This window comes from Myotis daubentonii, chromosome 1, assembly GCF_963259705.1.
Source record: "Myotis daubentonii chromosome 1, mMyoDau2.1, whole genome shotgun sequence".
Classification (NCBI taxonomy): domain Eukaryota; kingdom Metazoa; phylum Chordata; class Mammalia; order Chiroptera; family Vespertilionidae; genus Myotis; species Myotis daubentonii.
In genome coordinates, this window is record NC_081840.1 from 17,399,674 (window position 1) to 17,417,418 (window position 17,745).

At 38.2% G+C, this 17,745-nt stretch overlaps 1 long non-coding RNA gene across 2 annotated transcripts in view; it reads left to right on the plus strand.

Annotated features, from left to right (window-relative positions):
• The window catches only part of LOC132215565 (uncharacterized), a 148,201-nt gene extending 130,800 nt beyond the window's left edge, over positions 1–17,401 (plus strand). For both annotated transcript variants that reach the window (XR_009448561.1, XR_009448556.1), the window contains exon 3: positions 17,297–17,401. This is a non-coding gene — a long non-coding RNA (uncharacterized LOC132215565). The remainder of the gene's footprint in view (positions 1–17,296) is intronic.
• The last annotated feature ends 344 nt before the right edge of the window (positions 17,402–17,745 follow it).

A 17,745-nucleotide genomic window follows, 5' to 3' on the forward strand; every position in this document is an offset into this window, starting at 1 on the left:
ATGTCCAGGGAACATAGTGAAAAATACATTGGACCTTTTCTCTTTATGCAAAGAGAGGGAAAGAGAGACAGTAAGAGAGAAGGAAAGGAAGAGAGATGCAAGGAGGGAAGAGAGAGAGAGAGAGAGAGAGAGAGAGAGAGAGAGAGAGAGAGAGAGAACAAAATAAGTGAACCAATAGAAAATTTCATTCTATCTAAATGTTTATAAGAAACAGAAAATACCCAGGGTACCTCAAAGTGATTTAACCTTAAACTTATTTGATAAGACTAAGACTGTCTGGTAAAGTCAGTGTTGGAAACCTATAAAAGCCCCAGTGTTCTAAAGAAGGTAAATAGTGAGAGGATTTGAGATCTCCCCTTCCTTTCTCACCAGCTTATTTACATTGTTAAGCTTTTAAAATAACTGTTATTTTCTTACCTACATAGCTTCCCCCTGCCCCCTGATTTTATTTCAGTTTATGTGGCTTTCCTATCAAAAAGATAATTCTTTTAAGGGCAATCTGGTTTGCTTATAATTGGAGGTCATGTCAGGCCTTCAAGGGGTTTAGTGGGTTTAATTTTTTTTTAATGTCTTCTTTTCTTTGGTGTCTCTGTCATTTCCCTTTATGATGACATCTGAATGGAATTTCTTCTCTTTAATTATAAGTCACTGATGTTCTTCACACTCGCTTCCCAAGCAATGAGGAGCAGCTGGTCCTTCCACAAGGTAGGGAGGCCCTGAATGGCCTGTGTCCCCCATGCTGAGAAGCCCTGTTAGGAATGTACCATGTTTAAATGTAAGTTCCTTTGTTTGTTTATCTGCAATTGCATGACTGACCTTAGCTAAGTGAAACCTGATGAAAGAGAAGGGAGACTCTCATCACCATCCACTGTTTTTGTTTTCTTGGCCCACTGAGTACATTTTCCCAAGTTTCTGGCATTTCATTTAAAATTTTATTTGGAACAGTTTTTTTGTTATTGTTGCATATTTAAAAACAAAGGCATTGTGAGCTCTTCTGGATTTTGTGAACAAAGCTTTAGAAAATGGTTAACTTTATGATAGAAGAACACAAGGTTTGTGTTTTTTAATAACTATTTTCCTTTAGAACAGTGGGGATGATGGTATCTTACACTATTAGAGCTGTAATCATGAATGAAAAGAGCACCTCAGAAGCACTGGTGGGCAATGATGGGTCTTCTCTTGGAACTTGGTACAGTGTTAACCATTTAGTCTTGATTCACAAAGAAACCTTCATTTGATTGTATTAATTCCCTGGAGACCCAATCTGAAGTGAAGGAACTCATTTTCCATATACTGATCAATGCTTGCACAGATAGAGGTGGCCAAGCAAATTGAAGCAAAATGTCAAATTACAGAACAATTACCCCCATCACTCTAGAGAACATGACATGATACATAGAGTTACCAATCCAATCTCAAGTGTGTGCTTCTCCACACATTTGAGGCAGAAGCCATTGGATTATACATGTCCTGAGATAGATCCATCCAAGGTTGGTTAAAACCTGGAGCGCATTTTAGAGGAGGGGTTTATTGTATCTTCAGTCTTTCCTATAGGGCTTTACAGATGGGTATAAACGTAGAGGAAGTTCAGTAAATAGTTGCAGGGGAAAAAAATCTTGTAACCAAAGGTTTTAATTTGATAAAGAAGGCTACTGTCTTGAATGTGTATTTATTCCCCTACTGATGTTTTACACTGATTCAGGGTCATGGTATTACAGAACCTTACATTACCAGAATGTTCAAACTTACGTAGTTTTTATAACAGCAATTCTCAATCTTGTTTGGGCATCAGAACACCAGTGGAACTTAAAAAACCATACAGGTGTCTGAGTCCTATCCAAATTTGTGGCGTTGAGACCTGGGGAGTTGATAAAAAAAAAAAAAAAATCTGGCCGTAACCGGTTTGGCTCAGTTGATAGAGTGTCGGCCTGCAGACTGAAGGGTCCCAGGTTCGATTCCAGTCAAGGGCATGTACCTTGGTTGTGGGCACATCCCCAGTAGGGAGTGTGCAGGAGGCGGCTGATCAATGTTTCTCTCTCATCGATGTTTCTAATTCTCTATCCCTCTTCCTTCCTCTCTGTAAAAAAAAAAAAAAATCAATAAAAAAAATCTGCACAAGTGATTCTGATAAGCATAAGAAGATTGAGAATCACCATGCACTCAAAATAATTTTTTTTTATTTGGCGTAATTTCTATCCATACATTATAGAATTATCAGAATAGTGCAATTAGTAGTCAATTTTAAAATTTCTGGCATATCCAGATAGACTTTTAAAAATAGAAATTTCTTTAAAAATCTGGTTTGAGAATGACATTATTTGGTGAGAACATCACTTTTACTCTCTAATCTTTTACTCTAAAATAAACAACAATAATCACTACTACTTCTCTTTATTGAGAGACTGGTCTCTCAAACACCATGTTGTATCTTTTCATTCAATATCTCATTTACTCTTGACATCTATATATTTAAAGAGCCAGGGTCGTAACATCCAAAACGACCAAAGGCTCCACTGAACACCAGGCTGCGTGCACAGCAGGCGAGCGAGCTGAACTGCTGACCTCTCAGAGAGAGAGAGGCGGGCTGATAAGCAGTGGCCACGGCTGCTGGTGAGGCCTGGAGAAAGAAGCAGGGTGACCAGAGAAGCAGAGTGATCAGACCCTGCTTCTCTCTTTGGGCCTTGCCAGCAGCCAAGCCTCTCTCTCTTTTTCCCAGAGATCAGCAGTTCAGCCCGATGGCCAGCAGCCTAGGGTGGCTACTGATCAGTCCCACCTCTATGATCAGGCCCAGAGATAGGCCCGGAGATGCTGACTGGCATAGAAACTGACCAATCAGAACCAAATCTGGGTGAACTGCGAGGAACCAATGACTGCCTAGGAGGTGGAGCTTTCATACTGACTGGCATAGAAACTGATCAATACAGGGGTGGGAAAACTTTTTGACTCGAGGGCCACAATGGGTTCTTAAAGTGGACCGGAGGGCCGGAACAAAAGCATGGATGGAGTGTTTGTGTCAACTAATACATGTTAACACTGCTGCTGGTGAAGGAGCGGAGGGGAGAGCAAGAGAACCCTCCGCTCTTTCGGCTCCGTGGTAGAATAGCCGAACGGGCCAGATCCTCCCGCAGGCCGTAGTTTACCCACAGCTGAATTAGAACCTACTCTGGGTGATCTGTGAAGGCAAAACCTAAGGTGGGGACTGAGGAGGGGTTTTTAGGGCAAAAGCTGTTTGGTGTAAGGTGTAAGAAAGTGATTCAGCCCTAACCAGTTTGCCACAGTGGATAGAGTGTCGGCCTGCGAACTGAAGGGTCCCAGGTTCGATTCCTGTCAAGGGCATGTACCTTGGTTGCGAGCACATTCCCAGTAGGGAGTGTGTAGGAGGCAGCTGATTGATGTTTCTCTCTCACCGATGCTTCTAACTCTCTATCCCTCTCCCATCCTCTGTAAAAAATCAATAAAATACATTAAAAAAAAAGAAAGCAATTCAATTTTTTAATGACTGGTTTGGCAGTATAGTGCATATGGTTGGCTATCAGTCCAGATATAGGGATTATGTGTTTTTGCCTGCCAAGAGCATCTCCTCCTGCTGAAAAAGGCTCCCCCCACCCCATTTAAGCAATCCTATCCTATATAATCTATCTATACTAATAAAAGAGTAATATGCTAATTAGACCTTTCGACCAGCCATTTTCCAGATGTTCAACTTCCTTCTGGACAAAGCCATGGTGGTGGGGGCCGAGGCAGAGGCAGTTAGGGGCAATCAGGCCGGCAGGGAAGGGCAGTTGGGGGTGACCAGGCTGGCAGGGGAGGGGGGGGGCAAGATCAGGCCTTCAAGGGAAGGCAGTTGGGGGCAAGATCAGGTCAGCAGAGGAGGGCATTTGGGGGTGAGATCAGGCTGGCAGGGGAAGGCAGTTAGGAGTGATCAAGCAGGCAGGCAGAGGCAGTTAGGTGCGATCAGGCAATTGTCCTGGATTATGAGAGGGATGTCCAACTGCCGGTTTAGGCCCGTTCCCTGTAGGATCAGGCAGTTCCTACATCAGTCAGACATCCCCTGAGGGGTTCCAGATTGGAGAGGGTGCAGGCCGTGTTGAGGAACACCCCCTCTGTGCATGAATTTTGTGCACTGGGCCTCTAGTTTATTCTATAAACTAAATATAATCATGTCCACTATATAGATAAGACAACTTGGGCAAAGACACATGGTAAAAGTCAGAATTTAAATTAATGTCCATCTGATTCCAACACTTGTTCTCTTTATACCAGCTATTCTCTATCCTCATTTCTGTTTACTTTTTTTTACCCTTCTCCACTCAACTCCTGTCCCCTTGAATTCTTTTAGTTTGCTTTATCTCTCTATGCCATGAGATATCTGCTTGGAATCTGAGAGGGAAGGGTGAATATGTCTCACAGAAGTTCTTGGTAACAATGATTGCCTCAGTCTTCTCGTAAGTATTTCCATTTGGAGAAGTTCTCACAGTCACTGATTTGATGAACCTTGGTTTGGTGTCCTTTGACTAATGGAAATATTTATATTTTTTGACTGCTTCATTTTAAAGAATGTCCTGGACTTGCACAAGAGAACATAAAAACCTGCTGTCCCTCTTTCCATTTCCAGACCCAGACATGACCCCAGTACATTGAAGCATATGCTTTTAATTTCACATTGTTTTTCTATTCCAAAGGCCATCTCTCTGAACTAGGGTTTAAAGTAACTCTATGAAAAGCAAATGCAAAATGAAGCTAATGAGGGCAGTGGCTTTGGTTAAAAAGTGCCAGAAATCACGGAACAATCTGTGTAACCTGTGTTTTGGTTGAGTCATTTATATTGATGGACTTCCATCTACACTTTCTGTGGACCCTGTGCATCTAGCTGCTCAGCCACCTATGCATCTCAAATTCTGCCCAAGAAATACCACACTACTTATCTCTTTCTTTTCTCCTCTACTCACTTTTCTCTCTAGGTGGGGCATGGTAAAAAATGGCTGAGGCTAAGAACTACTATTAAAAATAAAAGGAGAATTTAGACATTGATACTAGTTATGGAGAAATATTTGATTTTTTTGTGGAGCTAAGGTGAGCATGTACTTGAAAAGTGAGACTCCATGTGATAGTTTACAAATTTGTTTATAAATCGTGGAGGATAATAGTTCTAAATTCAAGGAACACATCCTGGCTGATGTGGTTCAGTGGTGGAGCGTCAACCCATGAACCACGAGGTTATGGTTCTACTAGTATACCCGGTCAGGGCACATGCCAGGGTTGTGGACTTAATCCCCAGTAGGGGCAATGCAGAAGGCAGCCAATTAATGATTCTCTTTTATCATTTATGTTTCTCTCTCTCTCTCTCTCCTTCTCTCTCTCTCTCTCTCTCTCTCTCTCTCTCTCTCTCAAATCAATGAAAACAGTAAAAAATTCAAGGAACACAGAGATGAACAGCTTCTTTTGATCAATTTCAGAACTAAAGAAATTGACCAAATTGTCAAGGATGGACTATATCTGCCTAACAAAATATATTGCACAGAGTTGATGCTCAATAAATATTTGCTAACTGAGTGTGTGACCAAAGACTAGAAGGAGATGTTAGAGTTTACAACTGGAAACCAAAGAGCAGTTATGTGGAGTCAGAAATGTCATTTCTGTTCATAAGACCATGTGTGATCCTGGGCAAGTGACATAGCATCCCTGTGGTTCGGCTGCTGCTTCAATAAACTGAGGTTTATGACATCTAGCTAACAGATTGTTATGAAAATTAAGTAAAATGCTATATGTGAAAGTACTTTATTAATTACAGGCTATAAGAATAATCAATCAAGGAAATAGGATTTAATGAAAGGTTTGGTAGAGAGTCATGAAAGAGAAATTAATTGGGGAAACATTAGACTACACATATTTGTACCTAAAAGCTATTGTTGTAGAAGATAAATAAAAACTTTGGTTTAATGTAGATAGTTGAGTCAGAACAAGAATCATGTCTTGTTAATACTTATAGTTCCAATTCTAGGGGTGTCTGCCCAAGAGTAGATATCTGTCCAATGTATGTTCGAGAAGATAGATGAATGAATGAACATATGGGTGTGCGGCTGCATAGCTCTGGATGCATTTTTAAGTCAGAAATGGAAAAGCAGTTTTTAAATATTTTGTAATTGATTGTAGAGAGAGGAAGGAAGAGGAAGAATCGATGTGAGAAACATCGGATGATTGCCTCCCATTTGCACCCTGACCAGGGACTGAACCTGCAACCTGGGCATATGCCTGACTGGAAATTGAACCTATGAATTTTTCATGCACAGGATGACTCTCAACCAACTGAGCCCCACAAGCCAGGGCTGGAAAAATAGATTTTGATATTCTCTATAGCTCAGCCCAATACAGTGGTTTTTGTTTTGTTTTGTTTTGTTTTTTAACAAAACAAAACAAAAATAACAAAACAACATAATGACTTTTAATAAACCTTTTGGTGAAACATGCAGTGTTTTACCTCAGTTTCTAGAAAGACAGATGATGGGATGAAATACTGCTGAGACAATAAGGCTTGTTCTGTGTGATTGGAAACCACATTTTCTGAATTAGTATTATAGTCAGCCGATGAGACTGAGCCAAGTGTTAAATTATTGTTAAAGCAGAAAAGAGGTCTAAAAACTATGCCATCAGCCTGTTTTCTCACATGTGGTAGAGCAAGCTCTTGGGATGCCTGTTGGCAATGGGAACCAATATTCTTATTAGGCATGGGGGCAAGGGGTTGGGAAGAATAGAATGATCTTTTTTGGTGAGCCAGCTTCATACAGAATTAGGGACAATTATGAATGAGACATTTACACTAAGTTCCAAGACTTATTTGAACCTGTCAGAATTTCAAAAGCACCAATTTGGCATATTTCATAATGTGTGTGTTCATTTTGGTAGGGCTTGAGCTTTTGTACCCTTACATTTTGCTCATTAACATTTTACACAGAGAATTGTGTGTGTTGGAAATAGGCATCCAAACTATTGGTGAATTAAACTGAGTAGCTCTTTGGTTGCACAAACTTGTTTTGATAGTTTGAAATACAAATAGGGAAGCAAGATACAAAAATTTGACTTTTAGAGGCTAACAAGATAGACATGAAGCTCTATGAAAACAATCCAGTTCCTGTTATTGCTCCCATAGGGAAACTTTCTTGGGAATAACAAATGCATCAAGTCTAATTCTCTTCAAGAGAAATAGAAGGAGCAGTTGTAGAAAAAGAGGCACAGTGATTAGATTTATCTATGTTCTTGGGTTAACACACATCAGTGAAGGATGCTGTCTGATTACTGGATAGCCAATCTCCAGTCATAAAATAATTACTATAGTGCCTACCATGTAAAGAAGGGCTAAATGTGGGGTTATGGCCATAGAGAATCTTTTCAGGCACATGGGTAATATTTGCAGTCCACATTGATGTGTTTGAGTGTAACAGGTAAAAACCTGTTCTTTCTCTTTTCCCTTCTTGAAGAACTTAAAGAATCCTTAAGGTATTTGGGAACAAATACGTGATCCTATGGTATTATTAGGTGAAGTGTAGGTATAGAGAATCTCTCCACTATTTATTCATTTATAAAACATATTTATTGGCCAGACACTATGTACCAAATATTATTCTAGGTGCTTGTGTTATAGTGATGAACACAACAAAATCACTGTCTGTATGGAACCTACATTCTGGTGGAGAAGACCAGTGGTGATTAACCAACCAGATAAACATATATTATGATGTCAGATAGGATAAGTATGGTAAAAAATATATAGTAGGCTACAAAGATAGACATAAACAATCTGTGGTACATCTACACAATGGAATACTACGCTGCAGTAAAAAAGAAGGAATTCTTACCATTTGCAAAAGCATAAATGGAACTGGAGAGTATTATGCTAAGTGAAATAAATCAGTCAGAGAAAGATAAATAATACATGATCTCACTCATTTCTGGAATATAATGAACAACATAAACTGATGAACAAAAAACAGATCCAGAGACAGAGAAGCATCGATCAGACTGTCAAACCTCAGAGGGAAGATAAGGGAGGGTGGGGGTAAGAGGGAGAGATCAACCAAAGGACTTGTATGCATGCATATGAGCCTAACCAATGGACACAGACAATGGGGGTGTGTGTGAGGGCATGAGTGGGAGGATAAAGACACATATGTAATACCTTAATCAATAAAGAAATTTAAAAAACACAATCACAGATTGGGATGGCCATTTTAGAAGTGATGAAGGATGGCTTCTCTGAGAAGTTGAAATTAGAGGAGAAAGCTGAATGGAATGATAAAGCAAGTCAGATGAAGGTAAGGGGGAGATTGTTAGAAGACAGAGCAGTAAGTGCAGAAAGCTTGAGATGGGATCACACTTAAGTTCTTACAGAAGCATAAAGGAAGTGAGTGAACCTTAAGTGGAGAGATCACATGAAGAGAATGAGATTGGAGAAACCGGTAGCAAGAGAACCAGGGACCCGCCTGTAGATCATGGTTAGAATTTAGGTATCATTGCAAGTGTGATGAGAGAGTTTTGAGAAGGTGAGCAATATGATGCTTTGTATTTTCAATTAATGTTTCTACTACCATGTAGAGACTAAATTTCTTGGGTCAGCCACAGTGTGCAAGCAAGACTAATCTACTCCCTCTTGTCATCTTTAGCCTCAAGGGCAGAGAAGCCATCTCTACATATCACAGTTTCAAGTGTTCTGCCTTAACCTGGTACTTCATAAGTATTTGGTAGATATTGAATATATCTGGAAGGGTGGGGAAGGGAAATTTCTAATTTAGACTGGGGCAAAAATACCTCAGCCTCACATGACTTAGGTCACTTCTTACGGAAGGATGTTTCATGAAAAGTAAAATGGGTTCCTTCTGTTTTCTAGAGTCTCTTATATGATTCCCTGGGATCATGGGAAGATCATTGCAATAATTGCCATGCAGTACATGCAGGGATATATTGGGGAAGCTATGAAAAATCACATGGAATGGGGACAAGAAAAAGTTTGAGTCATACAGAAAATTTGGCTTGAGGCTGGAGACCAAGACTAGATGGGGCAGCTGGTTATCTATTTGTCATGAGTTGAAAGGCACTTTGCATATTTAAACCATGGAATCATTAACATTTTTCTTCCTCCTTATTAGTATAAAATGTATTTGATAAGGTCAGTGAGTATTGGAGACTTGGCCCCCTCTGGAGACTTGTCCTGACCTGTGCCCATAAAATCACCCTCTTCTAGCTAAATAAAAGAAACATATCTGTGCAAGCCTACTCAGAATTCTGACTTCTGAGTGTCAGGCAAGTCTGAGCTACCTCCCTTATTATAAACACCATCTCTACAGGAGGTGGACATTCTTAATTTTTATAGTCATGATGCAGTCATGCTTTGAGATCATCTAAGAAGTGCTGTAGCAGCAAAAAACATTATTACTGTTATTATGGCAGTAATGACTATTATTATATTGCAGTTTGGGGGACCCGAGGAGAAATGGCAGTTAAGGGTAAATTCCCCCCCCCCTCACCACCCATGTATCAGTAAGGTTTGCAGTATCAAAAACCTTGTGTGTTTTTCCATGCATCTGTGCATGTGTAGTGGGCATAAGGAGGCAAATGTGGGTATTAAGATGTTATTACTAGAAGATATGTACTCAAATCCATTTTAGTGACACTGTGTTTAGAAAACATCATTCTGTCCCATTTACTTAAAATCTAGAGCACAGCTTTCCTTTGTTTCAGTAATAATGTGTTGGTGTGAAATATGATTTCCCTGCATATCACTTGGGATGTTATGTGATCTCAGAGGCTCCGGATGCAGCAGGTGGTTGTGACATAAAACATTTATTTTACATATTACTCTAACTACTCTGGGGAGCAAGAGGATGTGACAGGAGATCTGTGGTTTGGCATCTTTATCATGTCCTATGTTTTTGCCACTTTTTTCCTTGATTTCCATATTTGGGAATCTGATTTTAAAAATGACTACTTACTAATTCAACAAGCATTTATGAAGTATCTATTAAATGCTATGCCTGGTGTTAGTTTACAGGATTAATGGGATGAATATGATTTGTTCCCTGCCTTAAAGGTTTGATAGTTTAGTGAGGGAGTCAGACAAGAATATCAATAGGTCTGATATATTAAATTCAAACTCTCCCATTGCCCAAGTGCTGTGATCAAATGTGCACCTTGGATGTCTTTCTCTGGGGTCAGTGTGTAGTATGGATTTAAGTGGGTTGGATTTGAAGCAGGGAGAGTCTGAGCAAGGCCATTGAAGGAGTACAGGTAAGCGATAAGCACCTAACTGTTAAGTCCTTGGAAGGATTTGATTTTTCATCTTTGATACCCAAACACTTGGCATTATTTATCATGAAACCAAGTAGAGGGAATGGCTAGTTTGCAGGGTTAAAATAATCTGTGTGGTTGGAATATTCAGTTCCCTCATGGTGTGTCCTGAATGTGAATGGAAGAGGACAATGACTGTTTTTCAGGGGTTGGGAATACCTTGACATTTCCCTTGAGTTTGAGGGATTCTGTGTAGTTGAGAAATTGACTTAGAAATGTTATGTGAGACATTCTTATAGAGGGCTAGACTTGCATGTGACATTTTGGGCATGACCCTAAATGTTGCCTAACAGTGTGTGCACAATGATAATGACCAAAATTATTGTTTCTTTTCTGCCAGATTAGATGCCAAGGGAAAAGTTAGAGACCTTCTTCTTGGATTTGAGTATTGTTATAGCAGGCAGAGGGAGGGTGGGCAAGAAAGAGAGAGAGGGAGATAGAGATAGAGATATAGAGATAGGGATGAGAGAGAGAGAGAGAGAGAGAGAGAGAGAGAGAGAGAGAGAGAGAGGCAGAGGCTTGGGGGAGGTGCTGGTTGTTCACTTCAGGCATAAGATTCAGTGAGTAAACAAACTCACAGGGCTATACGAGATGTACTCTATAAATTCTTTCCTTTTGTGAGAAAGCTATAAAGCCCATGATTTTTAAAGTTATAGAGTAAAGAAGCTCATTGTTTTGAGTTTATAATCTGAAAGGTTGAGAATGCCTTTGTGTCACTGGGAAGTCTGTAATCACTATGAATTAATGATGCAGAATACAGTTACAGGAGTCATTTACCCACTTAGAGATCAAACAACTTTGGGGGACTTCTGGAACTTTGCTTGTATGCAAATATTTTATGTTAATTACAAAAGACACATCACTGAAGTTAGCCTTACTTCACATCAGACCTGGGTTATAAAGTATGATCAGATATTTTCCATTTCTTCTGCGAGTGTGGGAAAGAGGAATGACTTTAAAGGGAAGCTCTTTCTTGGTACAAATAATATAACAAACAAGCAAACAGTAGAAGACTTATATCAAATTGTCAGGAGAAAATCGTGATGGCTATTGTGGTGAGAAAGCCTTCCTTGGTTTTGCCAAACTCTATGTTTTCCTGAGTTTTGATAATAGTCTTCTACCTTTTAGGGATCTTTTCAGGTATGGCTAAGGGACTGAATAAACTCTTTAAGTTCAGTATTAACCTACTATTATATTTAATTGAAAGTAACCTTTGTGGCATTTGCAGAAGCTTGGGCTATATTGAATTTAAAGGTGATTTTATTGTCTCTAAGTAAGAACAGAATTTCCAACTTTATTGTCAGTAAACATCTTTAGCAATGCAGAAATAATATGGGTTTCATAGGGACACATTCCATGATATGAAATCACTCCCTTCTATGGCTATATAAATGTTTTTGTTTTTTTATATCTTCAGAAGAAGCAGAAAATGGTCCCCTGTTAAGATGCATAAGTGTAGTTCGATTGATCTTTATTAATACCTTCTTATAATAGGCACCATGCTAAATGTTTTCATGTCCATGATCTCATTACATCATATTTTATTAAATGAGGGAAACAGGTAAAAGAGACTAGTGGGTGTTGTTGTTGTTGTTGTTGTTTTTCCAAAGAGACAGAATGTGGCAGAACTAAGACTTGAAGCTTTTGACTTTGTGGTTCAAGGTACTTCCCTGTGCAACTGTATAGTCTTCTATTTTTACCAACACACTGCTGGTAATACCCTGGCTGTCAGACAAACAGGCAACATTTCTGTTCCACCCACTACCACCTTCAACCCTCTCCCCAACTCCCAGGCTAAAGTCTGGCATTCTCATTGAAAGTGTCCACCTCTACATTTAATTCCTCAACTGTTATCTTCATCCATACCCAGTGTTGAGATATGAACTTCAGAATTCCCTTGACTTTTAGAAATGTTGGTTTCAGAGGTCTTCATATACCCTCTGCTGTAATGTTAAGAGACACACTGTAGAGAACCTATTCATTGTAACTTCCAGATATATTTCAAATCTGAATTTTCTTTATTACCACATTTTTTATTCTAGCTCAAGCCACCAACTTGAAACAGACAAAAGTCTGGACTATGAGAGTATTTCATGTTTGGCTTCCAGAGCATGGTACATGGGCAATAGTGTTGGCATCATCAGGGAGCTTGTTAGAAATGCAAAATCACTGCCCCACCCTGGACTTGGAGAATTAGAAGCTGCATTTTAACAAGATCTCCAGATATTTGTGTGCACTCTAAAGTTAGAGGATCTCTGTGATGACAGACCTCCTTTGCCTCCTTCATTACATTCTCCCCTTTACATTCAATGTGATTTTTAAAAATGTATGTTCATATCATTTCTCCACTGTAAATGCTTTAATGGCTTCCCATCTCAAAATAAAACCCAAACTCTCTACAATAATATACGAAGTCCTCCAAGATCTGTTTCCTACCCATTCCCAGGCACCTGACTTCCTTTCAGTTCCTAAAACACACCAACAAGACTTGCCTCATTATTTCCTCTACTCAGAACACTCCTCTTTTGCTCTGGGCATGATCTTAGTTTTCTTAATCTTTGTCTTTTTAAATGTCACTTCTTGGATAAAATTCACAAGATTCCTCTAGTTGTTCTCTATCACAACCATGCTGATTTCCTTCAGAACTTATATTTCAATTAGTTGTTATATTATCTATTTACTAGAGGCCTGATGCATGAAAATTCATGCAAGAATAGGCCTTTCTTCCCCTGGCTGCCGGCACTAGCTTCCCTCTGGCACCCGGGACCTGACTTCCCTCCTCTGGCCGCCACAGGCACCTAGGATCCGGGCTGCTTCCCTCCGACCACCAGCAGGTACCTGGGACTCCGGCTTTGCTCTGGCTCCAGCTTCATCCAGAAGGATGTCCAGAATTATACCTGGAAGGATGTCCAGCCTAATTGGCATATTACCCTTTTATTATTATGGATATCCTAACCATTGTCCATTTCCCCTCTTGGACTAGATAAGGGTAAAACACATGACTATTTCCCTAATACTTAAGACAGTGAATGGCACAGGGAAGATACTCTATAAATTTCTGTTGAGCAATTGAGTAAACATAGTTATGCTCTTGCTTATGGAACTTTTTTCAGGAGTATATAATTAAAGAGAACTTGTTAGTATTTATAATCCATATAATTATTACTAGGTTTTTTTGTAGTTTTAGGTTCAGTTAGCTATACAAATTCTGAAAGACTCCTAATACCAACTTTTAGCAACACCAGTGTAGTGATTTTTGTTTCCAAGCTATTTGCAGATGTTAGCTAGTTCTCATTTACCTACTGTAACCAACATATATTACCTTTATATCAGATATCCAGCCATCTCCTTAATGGAAACCAGAAACGGTTTTCTATAAGTATAATTGCTTTAGATGGTAAACCATGTAAACCATCTTTGAAAATAAGTCTTTGTTCTATAGAGAATCACTATTGAGGACTCATATACTTAAATTTCTAATGGTAGGATAACTTCAGTAGCATCAGAGCTGAGAAACCAAAAATGGGTTGTAAGATTATTGCTGATTCACAAAATCTTTATTGACTATATTAATCCCCTATTCTATTTAATATCTATTAGAAATAATAGAGTAGATGATGGAACAGAGTTGATGAGGGAACATATTGGACAAATATTAATTTCCTTATGTTTTTTTTAAAGACAAAGTTCAGGAGAGGATGAAGTGGTAATGAGTTCAAGGGCTGATGTCTTGAAATATTAGGCTACAACTGATGGCTAACTCAGGGTCAGAAAAAGAAAACTCCCTTGTGATGTATCATTGCACAATTGCATGAAGCAGATGTGTAATCGAGGCTGTATCTTTCCTTGAAACATCTGGCATTAGTCATCATGGAAGCAGGTGCCTAGGTTGAACAGATCACATGAATGTTCCAGGATGACACATTTCTGTTGTTTCTGGGTTGCATTTGAATTTTCTTTGGCTCCTGTCAACCCAAGCACATTAATGATCAAAATGATAATGCAGAGAAAGATTGCCCAAGAAAGAGGGGTAAACAAGGTGGTTGCTGCTTCTGGCATGATGGGCTCTGGGTTTCAGAAAAATTAGTAAGTCATTCTGTGATTGACAACCCATGACAGTCCAGATGTAATATTTGTATACTTATTGTGACAGGTTGAGTCACAATTTTGATGAATGGTGCTTGTCTCAGAATAGAAGGTTTGCCTCTAGTTAGTCAAAGTCTTTGCTAGGTCTTAGCCAACCATGGGTCAGGGTGTCATAAAAGTTTACTGAATTGTACCCTTTGTCCTCACATCAGGCTTTGTGTCTCACTTGATGAAGGTCTACAAAAGTCCTGGAACAAGGTTTATAAATGTATAAAACTTTAGCCAGGGTACAACTGTGAGAACTCACTAAGGGAATGTGGTGAAGTCACCTGTTCTGCGATGCTTTTTCCCTTTGCTTTCCTCTAGCATGGCATTAATTCATTGATTGTTAGATTTCCAGGATGAAAACCATCTGGTTATTCAGGTCTGTGGATTATGATCTCTTAGAATCTCATGCCGAGTTTGGCTGGAACTTGTGAATAGTTGAGGTTCTCATAGTGGCTCTGTTTCTCAAGGTGTGGTGTGCTAACTATCTGTTTCAGAATTACCTGGCATGCTGGTGGAATGCATAGACTCCTGGGGCTGTCCCTGCAAATCTACTGAATCAGAGTTTCTAAAATAAGGTTTAAAATTATATGTTTCTAACAAATGTTTCAGATGAACCTGATTAATCATAAAAGTTTGAGAACTATTAGCTTCTGTTAAAGTTAAATGTGCAATTTTAAAGTTATTTCTAATAGACATTAAATAGAATAGGGGATTAATATAGTCAATAAAGATTTTGTGAATCAGCAATAATCTTACAACCCATTTTTGGTTTCTCAGCTATGATGCTACTGAAGTTATCCTACCATTAGAAATTTAAGTATATGAGTCCTCAATAGTGACTCTCTATAGAACAAAGACTTATTTTCAGAGATGGTTTACATGGTTTGGAGTGCAATGCATGTGTTTATGTATGTGTGTAGAAGAAAGGAGAATTAACCAGGAGCCTGTTGTGAATAAGGATTTTAGATTGCTCTTTCTTATCCCAAGTCAAATACTTATGGACTACAAGGACTAGGAAGACTTTGTCTTTTTTTTTTTTCCTTTAGTGAAATGATTTTAAGAAATTTCCTTCTGTCTTTTTCTTTTGCAAAAGTATATCTACTCCACCTAAACTCTTCTCATGACCATTGTTATTTAACAAAAAAATCTATAGTACAAAGATGCAAAAATCATCATTTGAAAACCATTCAGGGTGTTTTTAGTCCTCACTGTTAGTCATTTCTTAGGCATATTTATAACAGACAAACAGTAAATACACAAACTGAGTGTCATCATGTAACCAATACTGAGATCACTGGTACCTGAGAAATCCCTCTTTTTCCTAATTCCAGTCACTAAGCCTTTCCAAGAAGAATACAATTTCCTAATGTCTAGAATTCATCTTATTTCTAATAAATATCTACTCACTTTTTTTCTGTAAACATTAGTCTTTCTGTATATATTGGAATCCTTAGCATCTTGATGATCAATATTTATTCAATTTGACCTTTCCTGACTAAATCCTTATCTTTAAAAGACAGTTTCCTTTTGCTAATTTGTAATTCTAGAATTTTTCCTTTATTGAGGGAAGTTCTCTAAGTTCAACTTGAGTCATTTCTGTTTACTCTATGTTTTGTTTCTAATCTGAAATGTACAAATTAAAATATCAAGATGGTATTAAATAGTCAATATCAATTATGAAGCAGTCGAGGAAATTGCTTGAATTACATTATCTTAAAACAACCAGTTGACAACTTTTTCCATTTTATACAATGGAAAAACTTGGTCAACAAGCAAAACAGTTGATTGGATATAATGGATTTGATGCAGTAGTTTATTGGGACTGGGGCTAATCCAACAGGAATTGAGATTTGGTATATGAGGGAACTACAAATAAAAATAAATATGGAACTATTGGGGACTTCACATAATTTTTTTTCTATTTTAGTGATAAATCAGACTGGTATTCTCAGCAAGGGACAAACCTATTGTCTGCAGGATTTTAAAAAAAAGGTATTATGTCAATGTGAAAAAATACTGTACTTGGGGTCTGACACCTTATGTGGCCATAGGAAAGTTGTATAGCCTCACTTTAAGATTCAGATTTCAATTCTATAAAATGAGAATAATACTATTTTCTTTGAGAAGTTGTGCTGAGAAGTAAATAAGATTAATATTTCTAAACATAAATAAAAGGCCTGAATATAGTAATTACTTAATCAATGTTGGCTTCCCCTATCTTTCAGCATGGTAGCAAAGCGTTTTCAAACAAATTTAACATGGGAGGCCGATTCTAGTATAAAAGAAAACAAAACTGTACTATAGCCTTTTCCATGCATTCTATTATTTACTTACTATTCCAAAACAAATTCATGCTAATTACATAGAATTTGGAAATTGAGATATGAAAAAAATCTCGCTTAATCTCACAGTTTGGAGATAGCCATAGTAAATATTGGTTTTTATAAGTAGCTTACTTAGCACTGTATTTAGTACCCCTAAGAATGCTCTGCACAGAGAAGGCATACTCAATGTTTAGGAAATTGAACCTTTCCAAGAAGATAAGACAGTGGTTGTAAATCCTTTAGAAACATTAATTACAGGCTTAGAATTGAATCCAGCAGATTTTCTGTTCTACCTGTTATTTTTTTCAATCCTCAAGGACAGATACTTGTCCTATTAACTTCTCAAATAGCTCTAGGGGCAGAGATTACAACATCTCTTTTTACAACCGGGTAGGTCTCAGAGCAGATGTTAATAAACTAAATCATTTTAAAACTCAATTTTATTAGGCTTTCATTGCATTTTAAAATTAAAGGCAGGTTTTTCCTTTCTTTTTTTAAAGGAGAACAGCATGGTGGGAAAAACTGAATTAGGAATGCCAAGAGCTGAGTTGTAGCCCCTGCTCATTCATTCATTCATTCATTCATTTCCCTGCCTTAGGACCTAGGTAAGTAGTGCAACTGTGTCACCTTGTAGTAACAGGGGAAATAATGCCTATGCTGCTTTCTTCGCATGTAGTGATTATTGAAATCAGTTGTGATGATGTATGTGGTGATGTTTTTCATGCACTATGGTGCTATAAGTTTTAGTATGGATATGGCAATAATAGGAAACTGTGCATAACATTAATATAAATAATTCTGTTTGGCTCTACATGAAAGCAATGAATAGAATTGACTTTATTCTCTGCCATTTATTTCTAGGCTCTTAACCATTCTAGATGAGTGTAGCAGTTTGAGAGTTATACCTAGAAAATACAAAATTCTAGAACTTTTGTGGATTATCATGTCA